The sequence below is a fragment of the Branchiostoma lanceolatum genome, chromosome 9 (genome assembly GCF_035083965.1).
Source record: "Branchiostoma lanceolatum isolate klBraLanc5 chromosome 9, klBraLanc5.hap2, whole genome shotgun sequence".
Taxonomy (NCBI): domain Eukaryota; kingdom Metazoa; phylum Chordata; class Leptocardii; order Amphioxiformes; family Branchiostomatidae; genus Branchiostoma; species Branchiostoma lanceolatum.
In genome coordinates this window covers 3,734,065-3,748,832 of record NC_089730.1, presented here as the reverse complement: position 1 = coordinate 3,748,832, position 14,768 = coordinate 3,734,065, and the positions used below count along the sequence as shown (strand labels likewise).

Genomic DNA, 14,768 nt, shown 5'->3' with positions numbered 1-14,768 from the left:
TTAAAAAATGAGACATTTTGGACCGTTTTGGCTTACTTTGACCTATAATATGATTTTGACACTCCACGTGCAAAGTAACATTAAGGTATGGCACGTTACTTTAAACACCTTTGAATGGACCATCATATGCGTACATATTTCTGCGTTATACTTTTAATTAAGTGGAGACTAGAGGCTTTGAATGTTACATTGGCGTAAGAAACGTTTTCAGGGTACCAAAAATTTATTTCAGGGTAGGAGAGGGTTTTCGGGCTTGATTTAAAATTGTCTCACACATTTATTCACAAGACATAGGAGCATAAGAAAACCGGGGCTCACGTTAAATCTGAGCATTTTTGTGAAAAAAATACATGAAAATAATTTTAGAGCGGTTCATTATGTACATATTTAAATGCAACAATCCACACAATGCAAGCATAGGTAAATATCTAAACGACTGCTTTCACATTATAAAAAATACCGAAACTAATGATTAAACCAACTCGATCATAACACTATATCGAAAACGTATGCTAGCCCTTATTGTATTGTATTAGCAATAAGGATGTTAAGTTTTTATCTATACTTCTACTTTGTGTTCTGTTTACGAATTCATGCCTTACTTTGTACCATGTACAATTGTCGTGCAACATAATTCTTCTTCCTCTAAAATTATTCTGAGTGGGTCGCCTGTGGAAGAGTCTGTTCTTGCATAGGAGATCAAATAATAAATGGTATTTAAATCTCCACTTCAAACTGGGATGACTTTGTATTAGATAAGTTTTGGACAGAAGTATTTTTTTTAATACTATTATTTCAGTTTTCCAGGGTGGAATTTTGGAACTGTTCATCTTTGCATTGGTAGGGGTATAGGCAAAATATGCCGTATTTGCTTGCAAATATTGCTTTCCTAGTTTAGCTATTTCACGTTATTGACTCTTGGGATAAGGTAACAACATGTAACGCTTTTCCTAACGTAAATTTTCCTTCAGAGTGAGTATACAACTGCGAATATAGTTATGTGAAAAACGTCAGCTGATGGACATACCTCCCCGAGAATGATCGAAAGGATTCCACAGGAATCCTGAATTCCACAGGATCCGGTGTAGTTTTCAAAAATCTGTCCTGTACAAGAGAAGAAAAGAAAGACTAGTTGTATTTTTCATTTATTTATTTTGATTTACCACATATGTGGAATGATTGACATAACAGGTGACTATCATCTTTTCAAGATGTCAACCCAGACCAGACTGTAAGGTTTGGACCATTGCACAACGGGGCATGCCGCTACTCTTTTTCGAAAGATGTAGTGGGTTCTTTAACGTGCGCGGGGTGTTACTCTCCCCCAACACGGGACCTCCGTTTAACGTCCTATCAGAGGGACGTCCCTAATCGAAGCTAGGTACTCATTTACACCTCAGTGGATTTGGGCTTTTAATGAGCTCTTTTAATGAGCTCTACCCTCATGACCTTAATGAAAAGTGGCCTATGTGCCGATTTGAGATTATCATGAATAAACAAAGGTTTAAACAAACATATCTGGTATTTTCGTCCCGATGATCATTCCAGCTGTAATTACACTAAAACGTTCTATAGGGGATGGAAAAATGTTTCCTACTGCCACTTTATTTTTACTTATCGTTGTTTGTACCAATAATAAATTGTGCCTAACTATATCCCAAAAAAGAGTTTTTTAACATGTTTTCGGTGTCATTTCTGTGCTAATGATGTTGAACAGAAACTCCAAAAAGTATAAGCATTCTTCTTGCTATGTCGCCAAATGAAGATGTATCAGGACTAAGATCTTTTTTTTTTTTAATTCTCAAGAGGGGCTGTACTAATAGTTCCATGGGCCCCGCAAATTAAGGCTAGCTTAATGAAGCTGCAGAGAATGTCATCTATAAAATTTACTTGCTGTAGCCTAATTTCCAACACAACGTGACGTCATCCCAGCAGTGGATTACTTATGCCTTGACAAAGACTGTTGTTGTACGTTGAAAAAATAGGGGATAATTTTTGCGTTGGAAATCACAGTTAAACATGTTTCAGAAGTAATGTCATGCGATTGGAAAACAGTATATGATATTAGCAGACTTTTGTCTTTTCTTTGTAACCTAAATTTCGAAACCCAGCTAGGTATTCTACCAGTTGGTAAATTTTGACCTGGGGAAACAAATTTTTGAATTTGGGTGGTGCTTTCTTTAACCCTATTCAGACGAGGCTTTCTGTGACGGGTTGGGAGGGGGGGCCGGGGGGGGGGGGGCGCTGGCTTTTGAGGCCCACCTCTTTAGGTCCCTGTAACTCCTGTATTACTAAGCCGTCTTGAAGAAGAAGCATACACTTACTCATGTCTTTTGGGATTGTATCTGTGTAGACTTCATTTGGAACGTAATAAAAAAAAATGGTTTAACAATAAAACGGGATAAAATTTACATTAAAACCCTATTTATGTTATATTTGGAAATTTAGCCTCTGAAACTTGTACTGAAAATCTTAAAATTTTATTGGCCCAAATATTTTTTTTTCAAAGCAGTGGCAAATCAAAAGTAAATTCCTTAATTAAGTATGTTGATTTATTCCGCCATGTAGAACATATCATATACAAGGAGGGAAAGACAAAAGAAACACCGTGGTAAATGGAACACTCTGTTATGGTATGAAGCCTTATGTACAGTTATTACAGGTTTGCGATAGCAAAACCTGTTCTGTTTTTGCATCCAAGGATGGGGGCAGCCATGTTGGATGTGACCATTTTATTTGGATGGGTGTTTTTTGTCGCTAATGTTGGGTGTGACTATTTTGACGGAGGGGTGTTTTTCTTGCTAGTTTTCTTTTTTTTGCGTTCTTGCTAATTTTTTCTTGCTGTGGGTTGGGTGTGACCATTTTTACTGGAGGGATGTTTTTTCACTAATGTGTGTGTGTCATAGATGGAAGTTATTAGTGTGGTGGTGTTGTGACTTTGCCGTTGGCACAAATGGACACAATGCCCACTGTACTAAAGGACGAGCAAAGTCCACTGAGCATCATGTTGTTGTGGTCTTGTCGAAAAGTAAGTGACGACAAGATCCCCAACGATAGAGGGTTAATATAGATTTGTTATTTAATGTGATGTTGGATTAGAAAGTGTTGGAATCGATGATATTGGGGATGTTTTTTGTCGCTAATGTTGGTTCCCTATATATTTCCTAGTTTTGGGTTAGGTGTGACCATTTTGACCGGAGGGGTGGTTTTTGCCACTAATTTTAGCTTTAAGAGATGAATATTATTAGTGTGGTGGTGTTGTGACCTTGCCGTTGGCACAACTGGACACAAGGCCCACTGTACTAAAGGACGAGCAAGGTCCACTGAGCATCATGTTGTTGTGGTCTTGTCGAAAAGTAAGTGACGACAAGATCCCCAACGATAGAGGGTTAATATAGATTTGTTATTTAATGTGATGTTGGATTAGAAAGTGTTGGAATCGATGATATTGGGGATGTTTTTTGTCGCTAATGTTGGTTCCCTATATATTTCCTAGTTTTGGGTTAGGTGTGACCATTTTGACCGGAAGGGTGGTTTTTGCCACTAATTTTAGCTTTAAGAGATGAATATTATTAGTGATGTTGGATTAGAAAGTGTTGGAATCGATGATATTGGGGGTGTTTTTTGTCGCTAGTGTTGGTTCCCTATATCTTTCCTAGTTTTGGGTTAGGTGTGACCATTTTGACCGGAGGGGTGGTTTTTGCCACTAGTTTTAGCTTTAAGAGATGAATATTATTAGTGTGGTGGTGTTGTGACCTTGCCGTTGGCACAACTGAACACAAGGCCCACTGTACTAAAGGACGAGCAAGGTCCACTGAGCATCATGTTGTTGTGGTCTTGTCGAAAAGTAAGGGACGACAAGATCCCCAACGATAGAGGGTTAATATAGATTTGTTATTTAATGTGATGTTGGATTAGAAAGTGTTGGAATCGATGATATTTGGGGTGCTTTTTGTCGCTAATGTTGGTTCCCTATTATACCTTTCCTAGTTTCGGGTTAGGTACGACCATTTTGATTGGAGGGGTGGTTTTTGCCACTCATTTTTGGTGTAAGAGATGAATGTTATTAGTGTGGTGTTGTTGTGACTTTGCCGTTGGCACAACTGGACACAAGGCCCACTGTACTAAAGGACGAGCAAGGTCCACTGAGCATCATGTTGTTGTGGTCTTGTCGAAAAGTAAGGGACGGCAAGATCCCCAACGATAGAGGGTTAATATAGATTCGTTATTTAATGTGATGTTGGATTAGAAAGTGTTGGAGTCAGTAATATTGGGCGTGATTGATCGGGGGATGTTTTTGTTGCCAATGTTAGTTTACGACCACATCAACGATAAAGAAATGACACAGAAACAAGGATTTCTGCACACTTAGCACGGTGCACACTTACCGTTATAAAACTGACTGATTGTGACTTCATATTGTTGCCTTATTACTACGATCCTTACTGAAGGTCTCTATTGCTCTTTTGACCTAAACTTCCTTGCCTTTGAAATCTCTTGTCTTTTTACTGTCTTACTCTGCTTACACAACATTGATTACTTTATCGCTTCGCTGCAGTCCACTTAAACAAACGAATACCCGTCAAAGATGTCAAAGAATAACAATTATAGCACAACATTAGCAGACTTATTTTACAGTAACCGTTGCAAGTTAGGTAAGGAGCTGCACTGAAACTTCTTGGACATTATGTGACGGAGTAAAATGTTACTGCAGCTTGTGATTGCAATTGCATACACATTTGAATGGTGTTTCCACCATTCGTACATCCGGTTTGATTTGAGCTGTCATCGGCGAGGTTAACACTTGTACTTTCTTTGATATACATGCAAAATCAGCCACTAAAAGTCGCACAATAAAATAAACAATGGTAGAGACCATACGTTTTCGTTTAGATCAAATGACGTGGACAACATGTGCACGTCAGCGTGTGAATTCTCTAAATCGTGTCAGCTTTTCTCTGGCTGTAACAACGCAATCATTTGGCTGCACACGGCTCTGATGCTGGTCAGGCATCCCCTGTGGCCTTCCTCCCTCATGTTCTCAGTGACTGTAGAAGTAGATGGTTGATCAGTTCTGTGGAGAATTCGAACATAAATATTGATGATATTGTATCTTGGGACAAAGGAAATGTTTTGATGAACTTTCGTGGTCTGAGAGAGTTAAGTAAATTAATGTTAAAATTTCTACGGTTTAAAGAAAATACTATAATCTGATTTAGTACACCCATATGACACAGTAACTTACTCTTGCATGGCAAGCTGGAGGCATGAAATGTAATGATTCGTGTCAAATACTTTCCTATAGTTGATAGTTGACCTTCCCAACGATATTGTCACATGAGCCGTTTTGAAAACAATTTCAACAAAAGTCAAAATCTGATTAACAACAAATAATATAAGAAAATCTCTTCACCTTCCTTTATTTCCTATGACATCTTTCACCCCATGCAGGCCAGCTGTGAGGGACAGACATCTATAGCTGGTACACAGCTTGTATTGATTCCTACCAGTTTCCACCAAGCCCCAAGGTTTGCTGTGATGGAAGGAAACATATATCAAAAATATTCAGTATAGTTGAGCAGGTATGAGCAGCTGGGAAATATAAAGATATCATCTGACTGACGAATATGATCTGCAACATGTAATGTATCGCTACCAATCATCATCCGAATTATTCAAAATGGCATTTATCAAAAATTGGGCACGAACAGAGCAAAGCCCACTGGCTCTACATCGAAAAGTTCGATTGAGAGGAAACATAACAAGGAACCTATATAATAATGCATATATAAACGATTAGAACTTGTCCATGACTGAGTAAACAAACTGCTTGTAAGGTCACCGCTATTTTGACTTTCCTGTGATAACAGTAACAGCATATCCCCAGTAGTTATTTTTGCTGTCTGAAAGACTGACCGGCAGGGTCACGGCTGGTGACCCACACTCAGCCGCGACTTTAAAGTAAACCGTCAGTTCTAGAAACCTGTTCCCTAATGCTGAATCAGCTGCGTTCTCTTGACGATGCAAATTTACAGACATGAGGCTCAGGATCCTTATAACAAGGCTGACCTCAAGGGTTGTGTGAACAGGTATAGGGATATCTCAAAAGTGACATTTCAATGAACTGTATGACATTGGGTCACACAGTTTGGCATCCTGAATTAGTCTAAGAGAAGATATTTGATATCCTATGTGTATCTGTCCGTCTGGATTACACGTGACAACATTTACGGATCATGATCAGAAGAGGAATATAGATGATCATATAGTATGAATCATGTAAATCAACATTTAGTTTTGTCATTATTCCATATCAAGCGATGTTCCTTACACATGTCACACGATTTAAAATCCTATAATGAATGCAGATTATTTATGAACTGTCTTGTGTCATTTATGCAAACGAGACATTTGCAACATAAACATATAGTTATGCATGTTCTTTATTGACGTATCCAAAATATGTGCTGTACAGGTGCTGGTGTGTGTCTGAAAAGTGACATTTCCTTGAACTGGATGACATTGGGTCATACAGATTGACGACCTGAATCGGAAAAGATACCGCACATTGTTTCTCTTCATCTGGTTTACACATGTAATACCGTATGTGTGTTGTGCAGGTGCCAGTATGCGTCGTTTGGAGACTTACGTTTTCTCTCTATACCATGTCCCCCTAGAGGCCTGGTGTGCCCCAGTTTTGGGACAGAAGTAGTCAGAACAAACAAAAAAGGGTTATCTAAGCCAATTAATTGAATACGGACGTGAGTATTGCCCGTACGGTGATATCTGAAAAGTGACATTGCCATGAACTGTATGACATTAGGTCATACAGATTGACGACCTGAATTGGAAAAGACATTCGATATCCCACGATGTTTCTCATCATCTGTATTACACTTGTGACAATATTTACTGATCAAAGGGAGAATATAGACTATTTGTCCATCGTAAGTATGGATTATGAAAATTGACGTTTAGTTTTGTAATTTTTCTATTATATCAAGCGATGTTCCGGTTTACTTATATTTCACATATAACACTATCGAAAGTCCTATAGTATATGCAGATGATTTCTGAACTGTTTTGCACCAAGTTAGACAATCATTTGCAAAATTAACATTTAGTTATGAACGTTCTTGATTGACGTATCCAAAATATGTGTTGCACACGTGCCGTTACGCGTCGTTTTGGGACTTACGTTTTCTCTGAATACCAAGTCCCCTAGAGGCCTGGTGTGCCCCAGTTCTGGGACAGAGAAACTCGTATAAAGAATTATCTAAGCCAATCAATTGAATGTGGACGTGGTGATTGCCCGTAAAGATATCGGATATCTGAAAAGTGACATTTCCATGAACTATATGACATTGAGACCTGAATTGGAAAAGATATTCGATATCCCACAATGTTTCAGAAGGAGGAATACAGACATGACAGATAGTTTGTCCATTTTAGTATGAATTATGCAAATCAACGTTTAGTTTTGCAATTTTTCGACATCAAACAATGTTCCTGTTTTCTTTTGTTCCACTTGTCACACGATTGAAAGTCCTAAAGTTAATACGAACGATTTATGAATTGTTTTGCATTATTTATGAAAATTATGAAATTTGGAAAATTAACATTTCATGTTCTTCATTGAGGTATCTCAAATATGTGTTGTACAGGTGCCGTTATGAATACTTTTTTTCTAAATACCATGTCCTCCAAATGCCTGGTGTGTCCCAGTTTTGGGACAGAAATACAGGGACATGAACAAAAAGGGGTTATCTATTCCAAATACGTCTAATTCTTCTCATTAAAGTGACAAGTTTAAAACTGTTTTACACATGTCCGTCTGTAAATACTATAAGGGACAGCTGCTTAACCCGGGGTACCAGGTTCAACATACAAATATCTCTACCGCTTCCGCTCGCCTGGCGTCGCCATAGCAACCTTGCAGACGACAGTAACCTTACCGCGACAGGTCGCTCTAAGGAGGATGTGGGGCAAGGATGTAAATACTTGCGTGAAATGGATCCGTCTAGCTTACTGTCGCCGAAGGTCATGGTGAGAATTCCAAACTATTTTGCTTAAAAAGAAATTACGCAACTGCCGATCATGGCAAACAAAGTTACGCACACTTGCCAAGTCGGAACTATCAAAGACATGTTCAGTGGAAACTCTCGATGTACGGGGAATGGTGCATACGCTATTTAGAAATCGGCACGGGGGATACCTGATCTATCTTCTTGTCACAGCTCAACGGGACACACCTGATAAATTAATTTCAAAGTTCATTCATAATGTGATCGATTATACCTGTGCCTTCAGCTTTTTGAAAATAGGAGGCGACGCTCTAAATCAGCGTTACTGATACAGGAGTTAACTTGCCCTTTATAAACAATGGACAATAAAAAGTGCCACTAGTCGAAGTGGGGCATTTGAAGTTTTCAACATTCGGTGTTACTTTCGCTATTTTCTCAAACAACACAGATTGCGCCAGACAACACCCCGGACACTACAGCACGCGTTCGCCTCAATGGGTTACTCACTTCAATATAGCGGCAATTGCAAGAAAATATAGCGGTTTGGGGAAAATGGAGTAGGTCACGGTACTTAATTCTAACGGTGGGAACAAACATTACTGTCTCAAACATTAGTGATGAAAAATTTGCGGTGATAACATTTTAGCTGTTGACTAGTGACCGTTTAACCAGCTAAACTTAAGTTCCAGTTGACAAACAAGAATTACGGTATTGATATATACATATATGTTGCAAGTTGATATTAAAACAAGACAACAAATGAAAGGTAAAGTTGGGGGAATCATCACATAAATTTAAGACGGATTGTAGCATGATTATTGACTATTCCACGATCACAGGGCTTTCGTAAAAGTTATTGTACGTATGTATGTATAGCTATAGTAGACCTAACGAAAGTCGCTGTACTTTTGTTGTGTCAATAAAAATTGTTGTATGACCCGGCCATCAATCAAGTCTACCGACAGAACAATACGCTTTATCTTTGAAACGAATAGATCTTGCAGACATAATTCATACATGTAATGATTTGCTATACGATCCGATATTACACGTATACCCCAAAACCACTGGGGTGGCGACCTCACTGCGACCTAAAATTTGACAGAGCGCTCACTGAATTTCATTGATAATTATGAACGAGTAATTTTACGCCTTGTGTATTTTGCTGTCCTTTCAGTCAGACATCTACATTCTGCATGATATCCCAAGCATGAAGTCAATGATTACACAAATCCAACTTAGGTCGCAGCAAAGTCGCAGCGCGGATCGCCGTCTAGTGGAATGGGGGCCTTAGTGCGATCGCCGTACGACTGTAAATACAGAATATAGTTTCTCAATTCTTAAAATTCAGCACCAGGTTGATTTGTATTCTTAAGTATAAAAACTATGCTGCATGTTCAAAAACAGAAGAGCTTCAGCCAATCGTTTGCCAAAAAAAGTAGGTTTCTGCTTACCCAGCTATTCATAGTTCCTCCAAGACCCAGTAACACCGCGAGCGTGTGTGGATTGTATATTCTGCGGCGGTTTACCTTCGCGGTGTCGGCCATGCCGCCCAGGTTCAGGTTCGTCGCTTGCTTCTGGGAGAGTGGGCCGTCTCTAGACCTGTCAAACATATTTATACGGACATCAACTTTTTTTTACATTTTGGGAGTGGTTACACAACTGAACTGACCAATCAGTTATATGATCTAGAGATGCAATGTTAATATTCAAAACAGTTTAAGACGAAACAACACTGAGGTCGAGGTCACGCCACGTAGTGAAAGTAGACTACATGTCAGCGAACAGTAAGGGTAACAAACAAGACATACGTACTCTTACTAGAAACTCTAGGCTCTACCAAAGTACAACTCGTTCTTATAGCAAGGTAGTATATAGATAGAAATTGAAAGGGTTCACACACCTTTTCTGTATCCATTCGCATCTTCGTTTTGATCAACACTGCTGCACCAGAAACCAGCTACACACACCGTGAGCTCTCCAGCCACCAAATAACCAAACTGAAAAGGGTTCTTTGTTCCCTCTTCTCTGTGACCTTGTGCCTGTAATTGGCAGCCTGGCCCTGTTTCAAGGACAGTCTGCTGGCGGCGGCACATGGGAAGTTAACTGATAACTCTGGGTCATGTCGGTGGCCTTGGAATGCACACGCCAATGTACTGCGTCAGGGGGTAACCGAAGAAATGCATGTTTATGTGTGTGTCATATCCTTATTTTCATGCTTAAAGATTATTATGACGTATAAATGGCAAGAGTGACGGACCAAGGGTTACGGTGACGGATTAAGGTTTATGGTGACGGATTAAGGGCAAGGGTATCGGACCAAGGGCTATGGTGACAGATTAAGGGTTATGGTGACGGATTAAGTGCTATGTAGACGGGATAAGGGCAAGGCTGAAGGATTAAAGGCTTTCCTGACGGATTAAAGATTGTTATGACGTATACAGGGCAAGATTGACGAATCAAGGGTTACGGTGACGTATTAAGGGTTATGGGGATGGATCATTGGCTATGTTGATGGATTAAAGGCAACGATGAGGGATTTAATACTTTCGTAACGAATTAAGGGTTATGCTGTCGGATTAAGGGTTATGGTGACGGATTAAGGGTAAAGATGACAGATTAAGGGAAAGGGTGACGGATTATGGTCTCTGATGGCGGATTTAAGGACATGCTGACGGATAAAGGTTTGTGGTGATGGATAAAGGGTTGTGGTGACGGATTAAGTGCTATGTTGAGGGGATTAAGGGCAACGCTAACGGATTAAAGACTTTCCTGACGGATTAAAGATTATCATGACGTATTAAGAGCAAGAGTGACATATTAAGGGTTATGGGAACGGATTAAGGATTATTAGGTCGCATTATTGGCTATGGTGACGGAGTAACGACAACGGTGAAGTATTTAAGACTTTAGAGACGGAGTATGGGCTAGGGTGACGGATTAAGGGTTACAGTGATGGATTAATGATAAGGATGACGGATTAAGAGGAAGGGTGACGGATTAGGGTCTCCGATGGTGGATTAAAGGATACGCTGACGGATAAAGGTTTATGGTAACGGATTAAGGGAAAGAGTCATGGATCAAAGCCTATGGTGACGTATTAAGGGTTGTGGTGACGGATTAAGTGCTATGTTGAGGGGATTAAGGGCAACGCTGACGGATTAAAGACTTTCCCGACGGATTAAAGATTATCATGACGTATTAAGAGCAAGAGTGACATATTAAGGGTTATGGGAACGGATTAAGGATTATTAGGTCACATTATTGGCTATGGTGACGAAGTAACGGCAACGGTGAAGTATCTAAGACTTTCGTGACGGATTAAGGCTTATGGTGACGGAGTATGGGCTAGGGTGACGGATTAAGGGTTACAGTGATGGATTAATGATAAGGATGACGGATTAAGAAAAGGGTGACGGATTAGGGTCTCCGATGGTGGATTAAAGGATACGCTGACGTATTAAGGGTTGTGGTGTCGGATTAAGTGCTATGTTGAGGGGATTAAGGGCAACGCTGACGGATTAAAGACTTTCCTGACGGATTAAAGATTATCATGACGTATTAAGGGCAAGAGTGACGTATTAAGGGTTATGGGGACGGATTAATGATTATGAGGTCGGATTACTGGCTATGGTGACGGATTAACGACAACAGTGAGGTATTTAAAACTTTCGTGACGGATTAAGGCTTATGGTGACGGAGTAAGGGCTACGGTGACGGATTAAGGGTTACAATGATGTATTAATGATAATGATGACGGATTAAGAGAAAGGGTGACAGAAATGGCCTGTGCTGTCGGATAAAGGGTCATGGCGACAGATTAAGAGTAAGGATGTTCATGTACCACTGGAAGAGTTCATTCTCCCAAGGGGGTGGCTTTTACAAAACAGTCCATTTCAAAACAGTAATTTCTTGCAAGGGGAAGGAGATGAATTATGCTGTATTTCAACTACTTACTTAGAAATGTTACCTTTCCCCCACATAAGTTACACTAAAACGCAAACCTGTTCATATTTGCTGAAGCAGCTAATATTTATCTCTAGTTACAGGTTTGCGATAGCAAAACCTGTTCTGTTTTTGCATCCAAGGCAGGGGGCGGCCATGTTGGATGTGACCATTTTATTGGGAGGGGTGTTTTTTCGCTAATGGTGGGTGTGACTATTTTGACGGAGGGGTGTTTTTCTTGCTAGTTTTCTTTTTTTTGTTTTCTTGCTAATTTTTCCTAGTTTTGGGTTAGGTGTGACCATTTTGACCGGAGGGGTAGTTTTTGCCACTTATTTTAGGTGTAAGAGATGAATGTTATTAGTGTGGTGGTGTTGTGACCTTGCCGTTGGCACAAATGGACACAAGGCCCACTGTACTAAAGGACGAGCAAGGTCCACTGAGCATCATGTTGTTGTGATCTTGTCGAAAAGTAAGGGACGACAAGATCCCCAACGATAGAGGGTTAATAAAGATTTGTTATTTAATGTGATGTTGGATTAGAAAGTGTTGGAATCGAAATTATTGGGGGTGTTTTTTGTCGCTAATGTTGGTTTCCTATATTTTTCCTAGTTTTGGGTTGGGTGTGACCATTTTGACCGGAGGGGTGGTTTTTGCCACTCATGTTAGGTGTAAGAGATGAATGTTATTAGTGTGGTGGTGTTGTGACCTTGCCGTTGGCACAAATGAACACGAGGCCCACTGTACTAAAGGACGAGCAAGGTCCACTGAGCATCATGTTGTTGTGATCTTGTCGAAAAGTAAGGGACGACAAGATCCCCAACGATAGAGGGTTAATAAAGATTTGTTATTTAATGTGATGTTGGATTAGAAAGTGTTGGAATTGATAATATTGGGGGGTGGTTTTTGTCGCTAATGTTGGTTCCCTATATTTTTCCTAGTTTTGGGTTAGGTGTGACCATTTTGACCGTAGGGGTGGTTTTTGCCACTAATTTTAGGTGTAAGAGATTAATGTTATTAGTATGGTGGTGTTGTGACCTTGCCGTTGGCACAAATGGACACAAGGCCCACTGTACTAAAGGACGAGCAAGGTCCACTGAGCATCATGTTGTTGTGATCTTGTCGAAAAGTAAGGGACGACAAGATCCCCAACGATAGAGGGTTAATAAAGATTTGTTATTTAATGTGATGTTGGATTAGAAAGTGTTGGAATTGATAATATTGGGGGTGGTTTTTGTCGCTAATGTTGGTTTCCAATCTTTTTTCCTAGTTTTGGGTTGGGTGTGACCATTTTGACCGGAGGGGTGGTTTTTGCCACTTATGTTAGGTGTAAGAGATGAATGTTATTAGTGTGGTGGTGTTGTGACCTTGCCGTTGGCACAAATGGACACAAGGCCCACTGTACTAAAGGACGAGCAAGGTCCACTGAGCATCATGTTGTTGTGGTCTTGTCGAAAAGTAAGGGACGACAAGATCCCCAACGATAGAGGGTTAATAAAGATTTGTTATTCAATGTGATGTTGGATTAGAAAGTGTTGGAATCAATAATATTGGGGGTGTTTTTTTGTCGCTAATGTTGGTTCCCTATATTTTTCTTAGTTTTGGGTTAGGTGTGACCATTTTGACCGGAGGGGTAGTTTTTGCCACTAATGTTAGGTGTAAGAGATGAATATTATTAGTGTGGTGGTGTTGTGACCTTGCCGTTGGCACAAATGGACACAAGGCCCACTGTACTAAAGGACGAGCAAGGTCCACTGAGCATCATGTTGTTGTGATCTTGTCGAAAAGTAAGGGACGACAAGATCCCCAACGACAGAGGGTTAATATAGATTTGTTATTTAATGTAATGTTGGATTAAAAAGTGTTGGAATTGATAATATTGGGGGGTGATTTTTGTCGCTAATGTTGGTTCCCTATATTTTTCCTAGTTTTGGGTTAGGTGTGACCATTTTGACCGGAGGGGTGGTTTTTGCCACTAATTTTAGGTGTAAGAGATTAATGTTATTAGTATGGTGGTGTTGTGACCTTGCCGTTGGCACAAATGGACACAAGGCCCACTGTACTAAAGGACGAGTAAGGTCCACTGAGCATCATGTTGTTGTGATCTTGTCGAAAAGTAAGGGACAACAAGATCCCCAACGATAGAGGGTTAATAAAGATTTGTTATTTAATGTGATGTTGGATTAGAAAGTGTTGGAATTGATAATATTGGGGGTGGTTTTTGTCGCTAATGTTGGTTTCCAATCTTTTTTCCTAGTTTTGGGTTGGGTGTGACCATTTTGACCGGAGGGGTGGTTTTTGCCACTTATGTTAGGTGTAAGAGATGAATGTTATTAGTGTGGTGGTGTTGTGACCTTGCCGTTGGCACAAATGGACACAAGGCCCACTGTACTAAAGGACGAGCAAGGTCCACTGAGCATCATGTTGTTGTGGTCTTGTCGAAAAGTAAGGGACGACAAGATCCCCAACGATAGAGGGTTAATATAGATTTGTTATTTAATGTGATGTTAAATTAGAAAATGTAGGAGACGTGATCTTAAAGAACATGGCAGTTGTGGTCTTGTCAGAAATTTAGGGACGACAGCCACAAAAACCATGAACGATTAGTTTGTTTAATGGTGAGATGGCCAATTAGCTTTTGGAATAAAATTAAGTCAATTTTGAAATGGTAAATACTTAAGACCCTTTCCTTCTTACAATAGAGAATGGCCGATGTATAAATACGGTTTCTTTTAGATGCCGATTTAAAGACGACCACATCAAGGATAAAGAAATGACACAGAGACAAGGATTCCCGCATAC

The 14,768-nt window shown here is 39.9% G+C and overlaps 1 long non-coding RNA gene across 1 annotated transcript; it reads right to left on the bottom strand.

Moving 5' to 3' along the window:
* Positions 1 to 4,357: 4,357 nt before the first annotated feature.
* Positions 4,358 to 10,420, bottom strand: LOC136441428 (uncharacterized). Its single transcript, XR_010756881.1, has 4 exons — positions 9,928 to 10,420; positions 9,479 to 9,626; positions 5,414 to 5,533; positions 4,358 to 5,074 (listed from the first exon to the last, which is right to left on the bottom strand). It is a non-coding gene; the product is annotated as an uncharacterized lncRNA (long non-coding RNA).
* Positions 10,421 to 14,768: the final 4,348 nt, after the last annotated feature.